At 46.8% G+C, this 14,952-nt stretch overlaps 1 protein-coding gene across 20 annotated transcripts in view; it reads left to right on the forward strand.

Annotated features, from left to right (window-relative positions):
• Nucleotides 1-14,952, forward strand: part of FBRSL1 (fibrosin like 1) — a 518,655-nt gene that overhangs the window by 676 nt on the left and 503,027 nt on the right. The window contains exon 1 of one of the 20 annotated variants that reach the window (XM_080558958.1): nt 1-14,952. This exon is cut by the window's right edge and continues 55,519 nt beyond it. The exons of the other annotated variants lie outside the window; for them this stretch is intronic. The gene's annotated coding sequence lies outside the window, so the exon portion shown is untranslated. 20 annotated transcript variants of the gene reach the window in all.

The following is a 14,952-nucleotide window of genomic DNA, read 5'->3' on the forward strand; positions in this document are numbered from 1 at the left end:
AATAATAAAAAAAATATATATATTTTTTTAAAATGGAAAATGAATCAGGGTGCTTTCACGCTGCTGCATTTTTTGTAGATGCCAATTAATGCGCCTTCATCGCGGTGTCAGCCCGGAGAGATGCCGGGCAGCACCGCTGGCAACTTGCTGCAGGCCGGTGCCCCCCTGCTCCCCCTTACCCCGTGTCCCCCCACCCTCCCGCCCTCCCCGGTCCCCGTCCACCCCCCCGGCTCGTGGAGTTTGTGTTTGCGTTGCCAGAACGTTACTTTATCTGTCTCCGGAGATTGTTAGCAAATGGCTAGTGTTTGACATTTTGTGGAAAAGAGATGTTTAAATGGATAATAATCCCTTGGTTGTAATTCCCATTTTTGAAGTAATTGAACAAATTCTTCATCTCTTGTTGACTGTACATATTTTTCTGGTGTTAATAGGCTGGCAAAAAATATTGCTTGTCTAACTTATTACAAACAATATTTGCTGAGCAAATACTGCCTGCCTTGTCTGAGCTAAGTTAAGCAGAGCAGGAAATTTAATATTTTCAGAGGGGCATTGACAAACGAAGACTTTGGCTTTTGGTTTTTGTTTTGTTTGTGTATGAGGGGAAGAAGTGAGCTGTCGAGAGGGAGGGCACCCAACAAGTCGCTCGGTAGGCACAGGAACTTGAGTTCCAAGTAAATATGAGCCACCCCGTGCCTTTGACCACTTTGACATGCTGCGTTGAAAAAACGTGGGCAAAGTTTTGGGTGCGCTTTCTGCCGCAGATTTCCTCTCACTGTTAGCCCACGTTACAGTAATGAAGGATTTTGTGGAGGTTGGTGAGTAAGTTCAAGTTTGCCCTGGGATCCCCAGCACCTTTCGCCCAGCCCTTGGGATCCCCTTTGGCCCGCCGTCCCGCTCGGGAAGTCCTTGGTGCCTCGGCCATCAATTCCCATGCTGGGGTGACGGAGTCGTGGCTTGGGGAGCCTGGCCCTCCTCCGCTCGCCCACAAAAACACAAATTAGGCAGGTGGTGAGCAGCGTGTACGTGCTGGAGTGGGAACGTGACCGGTGCTGGGTTGGTGACTGGTATTCTTTGGCCTCTCACAGCGTCATTTGTGGGGTGTTGTCCTAGCAGGAAAGCCAGCTACTTTGTCTACACACAGCTGATAATGAGCAGGCGATCCACTTTTGTGTGCCTTTAAACAAGTGCCATAGACCTGTCTGTGTTATTATTTTTTTTTCTTGGGTATGCTCTTAGTCAAATCTGCATCAGCAGATAGGTCCAATTAAAGCCCTGAGTCTCTACCGAGCTGTCAGTGAAGAAAGTAAAATTCATCTTCTTGCAGAAATTTTCTACCATGATGAGCACATTATCAGGAAATAGAATTCAAATGATAGCACAGTCCCTCCAGGGCTGGAGGGGAAACTCTGTGCTTTTCAAATGGGATATGCCTTGTTATCAAATCAACCAAACCGTAACCTTGATAATAGGGCACGTGAGGGTAGAAGGTGACCTTAAACTTCTGCCACCCCAAAGGACATCTGGCTGGGGAAGCACTTCTGTTTTTTTTCCCTTAAAAAAAAAGAGTGTATTTAAATCTTTATGAACTATTCCCTGTGGAATTCTTACACTAGCACCTGAAATTAATTGATTCCTACTGTATTTACCTGCGTGCAAGAGGATACGTGTGCCTGAGCATCTCGGGGTAGCAGTTGCTCCATCAGAAGGAGCAGCACGAGCAGCGCTCCCCGCTTTCCTGCGGGTCCTGACCCAGGAGGTATCTCGCATTTGAGGCGCTCCGGGAGCCCTAATGATCTCGTGTATTTCATGAGTTGCAGCAACAGGAAGGAGGAGAAAATGCTCTGCATTGTGTGGGTTTTCCTTCGAGAAGTGCAGCACTGCCTTTGACAATGGGCGACGTCTGGCAGGTTTGGTGTAGCAGCAAGCGAAGGGGATTATCGAGACAAAACTACTTTAAAGCAGCATATGCCCATGTAAATGACTGGAACTGCAAGGTCATTTTGCGTGGTGTGGAGCTGTGCTCTCTAGTGTACTTGACTGCAACAGGTGGTTTTCTTCTGGCTTGGAGATTTGCATTTCAGTGTGTATATATATATATTTTTTTAACTTTTGTAAGAGGACTTAAAATCTGCTGCGATGACATTTAGGAAGTAAATAAGAATTGAAATCCTCCATGTACGCGAAGGGGGAGGAAGGATAAAAGTGAGTGCCCAGCCTAGGAACCGTACTGAACTGAGAAAGTCTGCTTTATTTAATTTATAATCCTAAAAGGAGCTTTTGTTGCATATGTGGTAGTTCATTGTGATCCTTTCTTGTGTTCTTCTCAGTTTGTTTTTCATTAGATGTTACAGTGATCTGCGATAAAGCTTAATAGGCTAGCTAGGTTTTGGGTTTCCCCCTGGAAATTAAATTTCTCAATGGTTAGGCAGAACTTTGACAGAAACGTTTGGAAGAGGCAAGGGTTTTTCTGTTTGTTTTTCTCTTTATCTCAAAATACTGTGAATTCCCCTTCCCCACTTCAGAAAATTCTCACCACTGGTGTTCCTGTAAATAAAGGGCGCTTTATGTATGCCTCCCGCGTGTTGACCTGGTGATACGAGCAGTTAAGGTTAGTGCTGAGGTTTGGCTTTACGAAGTCTCTTCTAGCTCCTTGGTGTGAATTTTGAGCATTCGGGATTTTTTTTATTTAACTAGCATGGCAGTGTTTTCCTGGCAGTTGTCATCTGAAAACATTGCATCTTACTTCTGGGATCATTGTTTGTGATTCGATTTGCAGGTCCCCTATTCACGTAAAGACAGATTTGATTATATATATATTTTAAGGAAAAAAACCAAAAGCCCACGGATGCAGCAGCAGCCTCTTTCTGCGCGTACGAAATTAAAACTTCCCCTTTCCCTTCCTTCCCCTGAATCTTCTCAAATAAATCCGTCACCGTGCAGCTGGTGGGTATGCAGGGCATTTTGTTTTCCACCCGGCCACGACTTTGGGGCTGAAAACCCGGGATCTGAGCTGGCCCTGACCACCAGCACAGGCGGCTTGGACATGGCTGGTGCTGCCCAGGAGATGGGTCCTGAGCCGTGGCGAGGAACGGGGGATTTCTGGCCGCCTCCCGAAATGAATGGCACGTATGTGAGCATGTGTGTGTATTCATTACGTTCAGATGAAGCTGCTAATTATTCTTGAAGGTGATTGGTGAATCAGAGTGAGAGAAGCTAAATGAGTGAGTCGGTAGTTGAGGGCTCTCTCTGATCATCGCTGTTCCTTTCAAGTACAAAAAACAGCCCTAAAAGGGAACTTCATCAGAATGTTAATGAATGCGATCTTTGAGAGCAATTGTTCTCCCAAAGTAGTTGTAAAGACAAGGGGTTGTGTTTTCTTTTTGGCTTTTGTTTATCAATTTTACAGATTCCAGCAAAGCTTTGGAACACTCTGTGGAAATTTTAACTTTCGTGGTGTGTACGTAAGGGTTGTGGTTTCTCTTTTTCCTTTTTTTTCCCCCCTTTAAGGAATGTTTAACCTATTTATAGCATCTCCTGGAGGATCCGCTTGCAAACACGCGTCGAGCGGCGCGGTGCGTGGCGGTAGGTCCCCCGGCCAAAAAGCCAGGCCTTGACTTTGCGCCCAGCTCGTGGAAGCGGCGCTGCCGTCGCCAGCAGGACGGTACCCCCAGCCCCCGGGGGGGGCGAGAGCTTTGCCCCCTCTTGTATTTGCTCCCACCTGGATTCCCGGCAGCGCTGACACAGCTCTGGTGTCACTCTGGAGTCACTCCGGTGTCACCGGGTTCAGAAAGCCCCACGGTGATCGCAGGCTTCTGGCCAGCATCCATGAGTTCTTCAGCTGTTATCTTGATAAGGCTGTTCTCACATGTGTGCTGTACACTGTGCTGTTACTGTTGCTCTGATCTCTCATTGATAAGAAAACCAGTGTATTTAACTGCAACTTCCTGTTCCAAAGGTTTTGTGCTAGTTCCACTGGCCTGGCTGGGTAGCTGCTGGTTTACGATCGTATCGCTGTGCGCCTGCTTTGCGCTGGGCATTTTCTGTGCCTCATCTTCTGTTTTAAAACAAGCTTCTACACTTCAAAATATTTTTTCCTTCTACTTAATTGCCAAGTGATTGTGTATCAAGTTAGTATTTCTGATGGGCAGTTAAGAAAAGCTAGGAAAGCTAGTAATTTCTAGACAGTGCTGTAAAGGCTCTCAGTGCCTTTTGGTTTTCCTGAAGGCTTGTTAGCCCCCATTGGTTTATTCTCCTCACTGTTGATTTTGCATCTTCTCCAAAGCAGGTACTTACAGTGTGTTTTGGTTGCTGTTGAGGAGCAAGAGGCTGTTAAGACAGAGGAGCTAAAGCAAAGCAGCTCCGAGGGGCACGTTCTGCAGAGACTGAACATCTGCTTGGCCTCGTGCACTATATGTGGGCAGGAGCACGAGGAGCTGGGTGTCCTGCAAAGCACGGCAATGAGCGAGGATCTGGCTCTGCTGTTGGAGCTGGAGCTTATTGCCCCATCAGCAAATCCGGCCGGGCGGTGCAGAGGCAGAGCTGTGCAGTGGCGCGGCTGTCACCGGGCGGTATTGTTGTCACCGGGTGGCATTGTTGGTGTCACCGCGTGCGGGGCCAGTTGCACAACAGGAGTGGCAGCGTGCACGGCGAGTACAGGTACTGCCAGCGTGGTATTATCAGCGTTAGTGCCATTTAACATAGCTGTGGTGTCATCAGAGAGGGGAAGTGGCTTCCTTACCTGAGGCCCGGCTGTGGAACGCCCAAGGTTTTCAAAATCCAGGTGAAAATCCCTGCTGAGACCTCTTAAAAAGACCTCCTAAAGTCTTAGAAAATTCTTCTATATGAGCTCTCTGCAGCATAGCTGCTCAGCCTTTCTTCAGCGGCCTGAAACGTGTGGTAAAAGGTGAGATGAAGCTTGTTGAAATGTGGGCAAATGAGCACAGAGAAGTTGAGAAGATGAATTATAATTCATTTAAAAGATATATACTTAAAAACAGACAGTATGGTGTATTGCACAGATAAGATTTTTGGATAAAAGGGCCATAATAAAGCTAGTGTTCCACTTAATCCAAATGATAGATGATACTCGATCCAAATTAGCGTTTACTTGTACTAATGCACTTGACTTCGTGTCTAGAGAGAACTGAAAACTTTATCGTCCTCCCAGTATGCTAATGAGATCCTCTTTTTATTTTTAATCTCAGTTATTTCGCAGAATGAGGCTGAATATTGGTGTTTTTGGTGTTATTGGGAAAATAACAGTGAGAAAGGGAGCCCAGTAGGATGGGCTTAGCCTGGCGTATAGCAGTTTGGTAGATTCCTGCCTGCCTGGCAGAAGGGCTGACGTACCGCACGACTGTCCCTCTTTAAAAACTCACGGAGTTATGGAGATGCGACACCCAGGCTGCAGAGTTACCCTTGTGCTAAGGTACCTGCAGCGATCTCGCTTCTTCCTGTGATATAAACGTTTTGGGGTGGTTTTTTCCTCTTGGTATCCTTGGCGTGGGGTGTTGAGTTGTCCGGGTGCCGCAGGCTGCTTCCCTCTGCCTCAGGCTTGGTGGTCTGGGTGGGCTTTGCATGTTTGTGGATCCGAAGAGGTGCTGTGGTGAGGTCCTTGCTGCAGCTGCTGCGGTGGCTCGGAGCTTCGTGCACTTTGTCCAGAGTGCTGCAGCGAGCACTAGGGAGCGAACAGCATGGGCCAAACCAAAACAGCCTATCCTGCCCGATGTGATACATTTTTTCCCCTTTCTTTTTTAAATAAAGTTTTTTGAAATACAGTACAGAGGACGTGCACCTTGGTATCAGTCGTATGAGAACATCCCGCTGTAAGTGAGAACAATTTCCAATTCAGTGCACTTTAATGCCTCCAGTTTATCACAGTAAAGGTATAAAAGAGTTTTATGTAGGTGAAGTGGCTCTTGCCGATTAAATATCTTCTGGCTCTGCTGTGTTCCAGCACAACGGGAGCCTCGACTGTTCCAGCCGTGCTCCTCATGCAGCCTGGATGCTATTTTACCTGCCCTGCTCCATCTCTTTGAAAACCAGCCTCTTTTACAAAAACAATGAACTTTTAAGAATGCTGTTCAGATGGCGAAAGGAGACCCAGTTTTGGTGTCGCTAATCCAACAGGTGTAACGTGGAGGCGAGCATTAAATGACTTCGGAGGTGCCTCTGCAACGCGCGACCTGCGTGGGGCTGCGGGCAGTGCCTTCCGGGCTGGTGGCCGTGGGAGCTGGGAGGAACGTGCTGGGCTGACGTTGTGCCGAGCCTGGGGATAGGAGAGCGTTGGTTTGGGGACTTGGTTATTTAGGACAGTCTGGATCCGAAGTTCAGAAGTGCTGGGTGAGAACAGGCACCGAGGCAGCTTCGTGTGCAGCGCTGGCGTGGCGCGGGCTGAATGGAGAGTGTTTCCTGTGCAGCTCTTTTTTGCTTCAAGCCAAAGAGAGACTAAACTTGAACAAAAGTTACGTCTGCAAGGTCAGTGGTTGGCATGGATAAGGGGATTGAAGGGATCAAAATGATTTCCCTGCGCTGCTGGCTGCAAAACATGGGCTTATGGCACTGTTCCTGTCTCTCCCTTTGTGCTCAAAGCAAAGCTTTTTTAATCTTGTGCTGCCTATGTTTAGTCATGCCACACAGACGTGGCAATTTGAAGTCAAACACTCTATTTTAGGGGCTCTTGGGCTCTGTCACCAGGCCTAGGGAGCTGCTCGTCTCCTCTGCCCAGCACATGCCTTGCAGGATGGTGCTGGTGCTCTTTGCTGAACGTGCTGTGATAGAGACGTGCAGAAAATACATACATGGTGTGCTCGTGCCTGTAGTCTAAATGCAACGCCTGTAGTGCTTGCAGTTGGATATCATTGCGTTATCTTCCCCTCCAACAGATGTTCTTTCCAGATCTGTAAAAATGACTGTAATTGTTTGGTGGTTTTTATTTATTTTTTCACCTTTAAACATAGATTGGTTTGCTCTGAAGCTAATGTATCTCTGTTTTAGCCTCTGCTTAGCGAGAAGATGCTTAGGTTAGGAGGGAACATGAAGCTCAGGCTGGGAAACAGATGATTATTTAGGGCTTCTGGGTGTTCAGCGGGCTGTGGTGTGCTGTTGGACCCCGAGGTCACTTCTTTAACCCCTCCTGTTGGTCAGTGAGATCGTAGGGTCTTCCCTGGTAGCTCTCATTTCTACAGGAGAGCGAAAAACCCAAAGCAATTTAGGGGAAGAAACGTTTTATTAAACCACACAGTGGTACCAAGTGCATCAGCTTATAAATGCGCTATTGCTGTTGATTTCTTTTGGAGCTCATAAATGTCTCTTGCTCTGCTGTCTAAGAGGATGTGCAGCCTCTTTTCTCCATGCAGCCCGAGCACATACTTGCACATGGGGAGCGAGAAGCAAGATAGTGTGCAGCTAAGAGATGTTTATGGAATCAGTCAAACCTGATATAAAATAATTATGGTGTTTTGACAGCTTGTTAATAACTTGCAACCATAGGAAGAAATAGAATTACAGCATTCTTGGTCTTTGATGGAACCTTGGCATTTCTTTCAGATTGTAAAATTAAAGAAAAAATGTGAAAGCCATTAAAATAGTTGGACGTGGTGCCTGGGAAAAATGATGGGCCGCCTAATTGAAAAAATGCTTCATTCCAGTTGAAGTTCATTGCAGTTCATTTCTGTCTAGCTCCCAGGATCCATAATGGAGAAAGGAGAGGGCCGATACCCCAAAATGTGTCCGGAAGAGGGTTTTTTGGGTGTCAGTCAGTTCATCGTCTTGTCTGTGAATGAAGTGGAAGGAAATTCTAGCGAGCATTAGACACGAGAGAAGTCTTGTCACCTGTAATGACTAAAATCCCCTGAAGTGTTGCCAGCATGTACTTTAGGAATCATATAATTATATGATTATTGAAAGAGACATAAAAGACCTCATGGCAAAAACCTTAGAAAGGGGGAGGGAGGGAATCCGTATGCAAATGAAGATGCACAGAATTTGCTGTCGCTTTTTTTTCTAGTTATTTTTCAGTCCAAAGCTCAGTAATTGCTTTTATGGGGATTACTTAATAAAACTGGGGCATGAAAAGGAGGGAGAATTGTTTATGCTGTGTCACAGGACTGGCTTGCATTCTTATGGAGTTGGAGTATAAATGAGTTTTAAAAGTAAAACTGCAAGGTGTGGGTTTTCTGCTAACAGAAAATAGCTATTTGTTGTAATGTTATCCTACAATAAAAGTGTTCTGTGGTCTAGCGGTTAGCAGAGGGGACCGGAAGGAGAGATAATGGGGTTTTCTTTCTGACTCTGCCACAAGCTTCCTGCCGGAGCTCTGGGCACGTCCGTCTCCTGCCGTGAGCCTCGCCTTGACCCGCCGAGGCTGGAGGTGCCGGGACGCGGCTGCCTGCGGAGGGCTGGCATGTCCCTCGCTCCTGGCAGACCTCCTCTCGTTGCTAAATCACCCCGGGAGTGATGTGATCCTCGGGTAGAAGATGTCCTCGTGCCTTCTAGCGCTTTGGAGCCATGGCGGTGCTGGGCTGAGGACGTGCTGTCCCAGTTGGATGCTCCCAGGGGATGGGATGGTGCCACGCTTCTCGTGGCGGTGCAGGAGCTGGGAGCACGTGCATGCATCAGCGTCTCTCGGCCTCCTTTGTCACTTCAGTGGCTTGCAGCCAAGGTAGAAATCTCCCAGGGTGAACCGCTAGCGAAATTTTCCCCCTTTTCCCCCACAGCAGGTTCTTACTGTGGTGTGTAAGCGTGTCTCGCAGGGGATGCGTTGCCCATGAGCATGCTGCATCTGCGTACCACTGCAAGTATAAGGTCAGTGATAGATTTTCCTGGGCTTCACTTCTCTGTCTCCTTAGAGTTAAAATACAGGTCTGGGTTTGGGGAGTTTTTCTCCCATTTCCTTACTGATGCCTGGGATTTATAATCTTGCTTCTCCTAGAAGCACTCGTTCAGGCATTTACTAGGGAACTCTCCTGATGCAGAACAGACCCATATCTCAAGAGAGGTTTTGTTGCAAGATAGGCAAAAATCTCCTTCCTTTTTTTGTCAGACTTAGTAAGGCATTTGGTGCATTAGAAAAAAAATCACTCTGCTATTAGTGTCGAGTTACTGAATATTTTGCAAGGTTCTCTGCAGGAAAAAGAATAACATTTGCTCTGGTATTCTAGTCTGAAGCTAAATAGCACCAAATTGTGATCTGAGTTTGCAAATGTGATTTTTAGCTGAAAATGACAATGGTTTTCCAACCAGATGGATTCTATAACGTGCCTGCTATCAGCTCATCCATCAAACTCTGCAGATGTCTGTATGTTTGCAGTGTGTGCGTGGTGGTGGCGCTGATTCCAGCGGGCACCGATGAACCTGTTCAAGCCCTATTGCTGGGGTGCTGCCCGCAGCCTGGCGCTGCAGGTCCTGACGGCAGATCCGAGGTGAGCAGCCTTCTCCGGTCCTTTTCCTTGCTGTGGGGCCGGCTGCCCCTGCGGGATCGATGCACCTCGGAGAACCATTTTGAGGCTGCGAAGCAGACACCGATGTTTCCTGTGCTGTTTGTGTCGGGGAGGCGGTTAATGGAACAGAAACGAGCGCCCCTGGGCTGCACATGGTCTGTGACTGGGTTCATACAGCTCTGACTTTGCTTCCACATCGCTGGGTGACGCTAAGTGACGCTAAGTCACGTAGGGTAAGCGACTTATAAATTTACATTTTTTGTATTTGCATCCAGCCAAAACCGCTCACAGCGTCGATCAGGAAAAGGTTCCCATGACTGTTATGAAATCATCTGTATGAGTTTTAGGCTTTTTGCAGGAAAAGATGATATCTTTAGCAGCTGTTGGGAGATGAGGTTTTCTAGAGCCTCGTGTTAGCATCAAACCCTCGGTTAAAAAATGAGCTTGTGTTTTGGCAGGTACAGAGCATGCCATTTCCAAAGCAGAGGTTATGAACTAGTGTAATGAGGGCCTATGTCTAATGTAAACTCCCAGATGATGACCTCAGATAAACAACTGTATGGAGCTTGTTTTCATAATAGGTTCCCAAGAATTATTTCTGAAGTTGCTGAAGTTGGTCTTTTTTAAACAAAAAAGAAAAAAAAAGCTGTTTCCAGACAGCACATCCTTGGCTTCTTAGCTTCACTGTATTATGTCCTGAGAAGCACATCAATGGCTGTGCGGTGCCTGAGCTTTTTGTCCCTGTGGTTATGAGGTTCCTGGTCCCTGGGCATGCCTTGCTTTGAGGCAAGCCATCCTGTATGCTACTGGTTGTTCAGGTCTTTCTCAAAACTGTTTGTTGTGTGTATTGTTGGAGAGATTGTCCCTTTCCTTTTACTGCTTACGGGGCAGGTGGCACTGCGGCCGCATGGAGGTGTGAGGTTGTGCACTGGACCACAGGGAGGGGGGAAGCCCTGCGTGTGTGGCATGGGGGAGCTGTGTGTCTGCCTCCGGCCAGGCCCAATTTTTGGGAAGTGCCACATCTGGGCTTCGTGGAAGCAGGCAGCAAAGCTGGGGAGGGGTGCTGGGAGCTGCACTGTCCTCTCCTCTGTGGTCCTGTCCTCCCCATTGATGGAGCTGGCACCAGGCATGGGCTTGTGAAGATGCAGTCATGAGGAGTGTGCTCCAGCGTCGGGAGCAGTAAGCCAGCAGCTTCTCTTGGTATGCTTCTTGCAAGTAAATGCAGCTTTCCAGATTTTTTTTCCTTGTTCACAGTTTGGTTTTTATGTAATTCTGATTTTCTGCTAATTACAGCAAGCGTGTGTCTGCTGTTTCCGTGTGCTTACCTGGGCCAAAAGGAGCGAGCACTGAGATGGAGGAATACATTTTTGTCTCAAGCGATACACAAATTCTTTTTGTTCTTTTACATCTCCCTCCCTCTGTGCATGTGTATGTTAAAATTCCCATTCCCTGTTTATAAATGTTTAGCAGCTGAAGTCACTGGTGTTTTTCATAGTATTACCTTTGCGAGGTTGAGAACATAAGCAAAATGTGATTCTTCACTCAGTCTCTGCTGAATACTGTAGGAATAATGAGTCTGTGCCTAAAGCATAAAGCAAGACACAAAAAGCATGCCAATAAGAATGCAGACCTGGGGGAAAAAATAAAGTGTAGCGTATTTTACCAATTGCACTGGAGCATCCCTGTACGTATTTAGGGGTTGGGTCGGCCATGGCGTGAGGCTGTCCTTCCCGATGGCAGCGAGCACTGTGCCTTTCTCCCTTCCCCCATGTAAGACAAACAGATTGACGTGTCTGGGGAGAATGACAGCGTGCAGCAGCGCAGCTTAACCAGTGTGCCTCTGGAAGCAAAAAGGCAGGGGAAAAAAAAAAAAAAGAAAACACAGCTGGCTGCATGTCTTCATGACGATCGAGCCTTTTTGAAAAGAGCAAATGCCACTGTCTTGCAGTGTATTCCTGAGCTGGTGAAAAGGAGAGAAATTGGTTGGAGATTTTCCTGACCAGTGAATCGCCATCCCATTGCTCACACTGCCCAGGCAGCTGCCAAACTACAGCTGTTCGCCTTCCTTGTTCTGGGGGATGCAGATAGCTCCCAGGAAGGGCAGAATTTGGGTTACGGCTGAATTATAAGGTAAAATCTTTGCAGTGACGTGCGGATTTTTTTTAGACTTTCTAGTTCCTCTAATAATATGTTGTCAAGTTTTAAAGCTGAATGAACTTTAAATATCATCTGTGTTTAACAGCATTTAATCTTCCTGTTTTCTATTTTTTTCAGCCTGAATAAAGAAATAGTGTTGTGTTTTCTGTAGATTATGGTCATTGGAATGTTTTGTCTCTCTTTTTAATTACAGAATGAGATTCTGGGTGCCCAGTTACTTAGTGCTGCTCCTCTTAATGTTGAAAGTTCATCCTTTGTCCCCACTTTTTGGTGTAGATTTTTCTCTGAAGTGTTTAAAAACGTGTATCTGAAAGACCTAATTGGTGCTGATATTTCAGTGTCTCAGTTTATAATGCAGCTTTTTTTTAATAGGGCACCAGGGTATCAGCACTAAATGTGAAGAAAATTTGAGCCTAATCAAAACTACATGCATCACTTCGGGTATAAAACCAACCAACCAAAACAAAAAAACCCTACAACTTCAGGCTGAACTACCCGTCGGTGCGGCGCTTGTTCAGTGTGCCCTGTGGAGTGAAGGGGAAAAATGGTATCTAACTAATGCTGAAGTAATTACTTACTTTGCTTTATGGTTTTAGAAAAATCTGCCTAGGCAAACACACCCCGACCGGGGCGGATATCTCTCTGGCTGCTTCTATTTTAGGTCTGATAAAGCATTGTTCGCACCTGCGGGGAATGTGATAGGGAATAAACGGGAAGCCCGACCTCCTTAGCGCCGCGTGTCGTACAGACAGGCCGTGCTCTGGTACAGGGATTTATTTCATGCATGGTGGCCTAGACATGAAACAAATGCGTAGGAAAGGGAATTATGTAAAATTGAAAGTGACAATTATGCAAACATTCCGGTTGAGGAAGAAGTAAATTCTTCTCTTTTTCCATGTGCTCGACTTCAGTGCTAACGAGCTGCCTGTTGGGGTTTTTCTTGTGTGCGTTTGTATCTGTCATTTCTCTCATCTTGGCTGCTTCTTGTTTCTTTTTTTTTTTTTTGGTTTGACCTTATTTTCCCTTTTGTTCCATGCTCCATCTCCGTGCTGCAGGCCCGCTTGCCGTGCCGAGGATGCGCTCCCAGCCCCTCTCACAGTGCGGGGCCAGCAGTGGCAGCGTGGTGACAGATGCCTCCCCAGCCCTTTATCCAAAATCTTTCTGTTTAAAGAGAGGGGAAGCCGGTGAGAGAAGAAACAAGCTGCGAGAACAGCTCTGTGTTTTGGCCGGTGGCCTTTTGCAAAGCTAACCTGCTTGGTCTTCCACACTGCTTGGAAACTCCCCACTGTGCAGCAGCAGGGAGGCGGAGCAGCGAGTGGCCGCTGCCACCCATCAGCGCGTGGTTCTGCTGAAAGGGACAGTCCTCTCGTGCCTGGGCTGCCTGGCACTACTGCCTCCTGGGTGCTGGCACCGGCATTTATGCTGCAAGGAAGGCTAATTCCCCAGTTCCCTGGTCCTGGAGTGTTGCAGGGCCATGCAAACGCCCTCCTGGTACAGGGGAAGGGGCTGAGGAGCTGCTGAGCATTGATACTGAATGTTGTAGCCAAGTGTTCGTCGTGTGCTTTAGGCCATCAGAGTGGGGGATCCACTGGAAATGGTGGTGTAACATGGCCGTGCTGCTGTAACGGCTCTTGGGAGGCTGGTTTGAGTTCAGCTTGTGGAGTTGAGCTGCCGTGGCCAAACGTGGAGTGTTACAGGGGTAGAAAGGATCACTTGGAAATTTAAACTTTGCTTGCAGTTTAATTGCTCTGAAAACCCAGTTTCCACATTCTTTTTGCTGATTAATTTAATTTTGATGGGGTAGAAGAAGAGACAAGCTCCTGTTTGTGCTTGGTCAGGGGCTTCATGTGGATGAGGTCTCTAACCCTACAGATAGCAAAAAGTTAGTAGTTCAGTCTGTACATGGTTTTTATAGCTCAGTTTACACAAGAATTCCTTCTTTTTAGTCTTCCGTTCTTTTCTCCTTTCTTTCTTCCAAAACTTCCTTCCTTTCCTTGTGCTGCGTGAAGGAGAAGCACATGTTGAATATTAAATCCAAAGAGTGGGGGAAGAAGCAGCTCTTCTCATCAGCGTCACTTTTCCTTGCTTTAATCCCACGGAGGGATTGAAGAAAGTGTTGGGAGAATAAGATCAGTGTTTGAGCCCAGCTAAATGATGACTCTGCTGCAGAAAATGGTTTTAATGGAGGCTGGTTGTGTGGGGAGGGTGAGAAAATTGCACATGAATTGTGCAAATTTCTAAATAAAAAGCATTTAATTGCATTAAAAGAGAGGGAGGGACCCTCTTGTGTGCACATGGGAGACTTCAGTGAGCATAAGCAACCTCTGTGCCACAGTAGTCATTGACCTTGTCAAATCATGCCATCGGAGGTCACGTATGGTAAAGCAGGGTGCCACAGGGGATTAGCACATCTGGGCAGAGGGTTTTTAAATCTGAGCATGCATGCCAAATCCCATCTCCAGTGGCGCATATGGATTCATCAGGAAATGCAAGGAAAGAGAAGATCAGAAAGCTGTGTGATAAGGACTGCCCAGGCAGTGCTTTGGTTGAAGACTGTGACCCCCTGTCCCAAACAGGGTTACCTCTGTTGGGAAGCACTGATGTGCTTCGGCTTGTTTCTGTCCACACAGGTGAGCCTGTTGCCACAAGAGAACCCATTTAAGTTTGTTTCTAATCTGTAGAACAGCTGATAAATGTGGTAGGAGATGTGCTACCAGCTCTTGTCCCAGTGAACAGAGTTTTCAATTTTTTTTTTTTTTTAAAGGCTGAGAATGTATCCTGTGATTCCCCCCCCCCCCCCTTCACATTACTCTTATATTCTTCTAAAAATCTGCCTTAGTTGATTAATTCCCCATCTCACGAAGAAAGCATTAAAAGAAAATTATTAGTACTTTCAGCAGGAAAATGGGTGGTAGCTTAGTAAGTTAAAGTGGCCTTAAAGTTGAAGCTAGCTAGTCTTTGTGCTTGCCAACGAGGGAACTCATTTGTCACTGATTTCCGTTGTCTCCTGGAGGGGGGAAAGAATGACTAATGCTTTGCTCCTGCCTTAGTCATAAGGACCTGGAATGAAACTGGTTGTAGCAATGAAAAGGCTAAATCAAAGTTCCTGGAGAGCGGTGGTTCTCGTGTATACTTGTGCCAAATTTTTGCTGGGGGGGGGAAAGGTTAGAGTTCTGCAATGCTGTGACTTTTAGAAGGTATTCTTTGTTAGAATAGCATCAGGAGCGTGATGCTGAAGGATGATTGTTGAAGGTACTCTGTTTAGGAGAGGGTACCTGTCCTGGTTGGGCTCACAGGTGGAGCTGATGGCACAGACAGTAAAGTGAGACCTAAACTGGGGTTTTCAGCACTGGTG

The sequence above is a fragment of the Anser brachyrhynchus genome (genome assembly GCF_964034855.1).
Source record: "Anser brachyrhynchus genome assembly, chromosome: 17".
Taxonomy (NCBI): Eukaryota; Metazoa; Chordata; class Aves; order Anseriformes; family Anatidae; genus Anser; species Anser brachyrhynchus.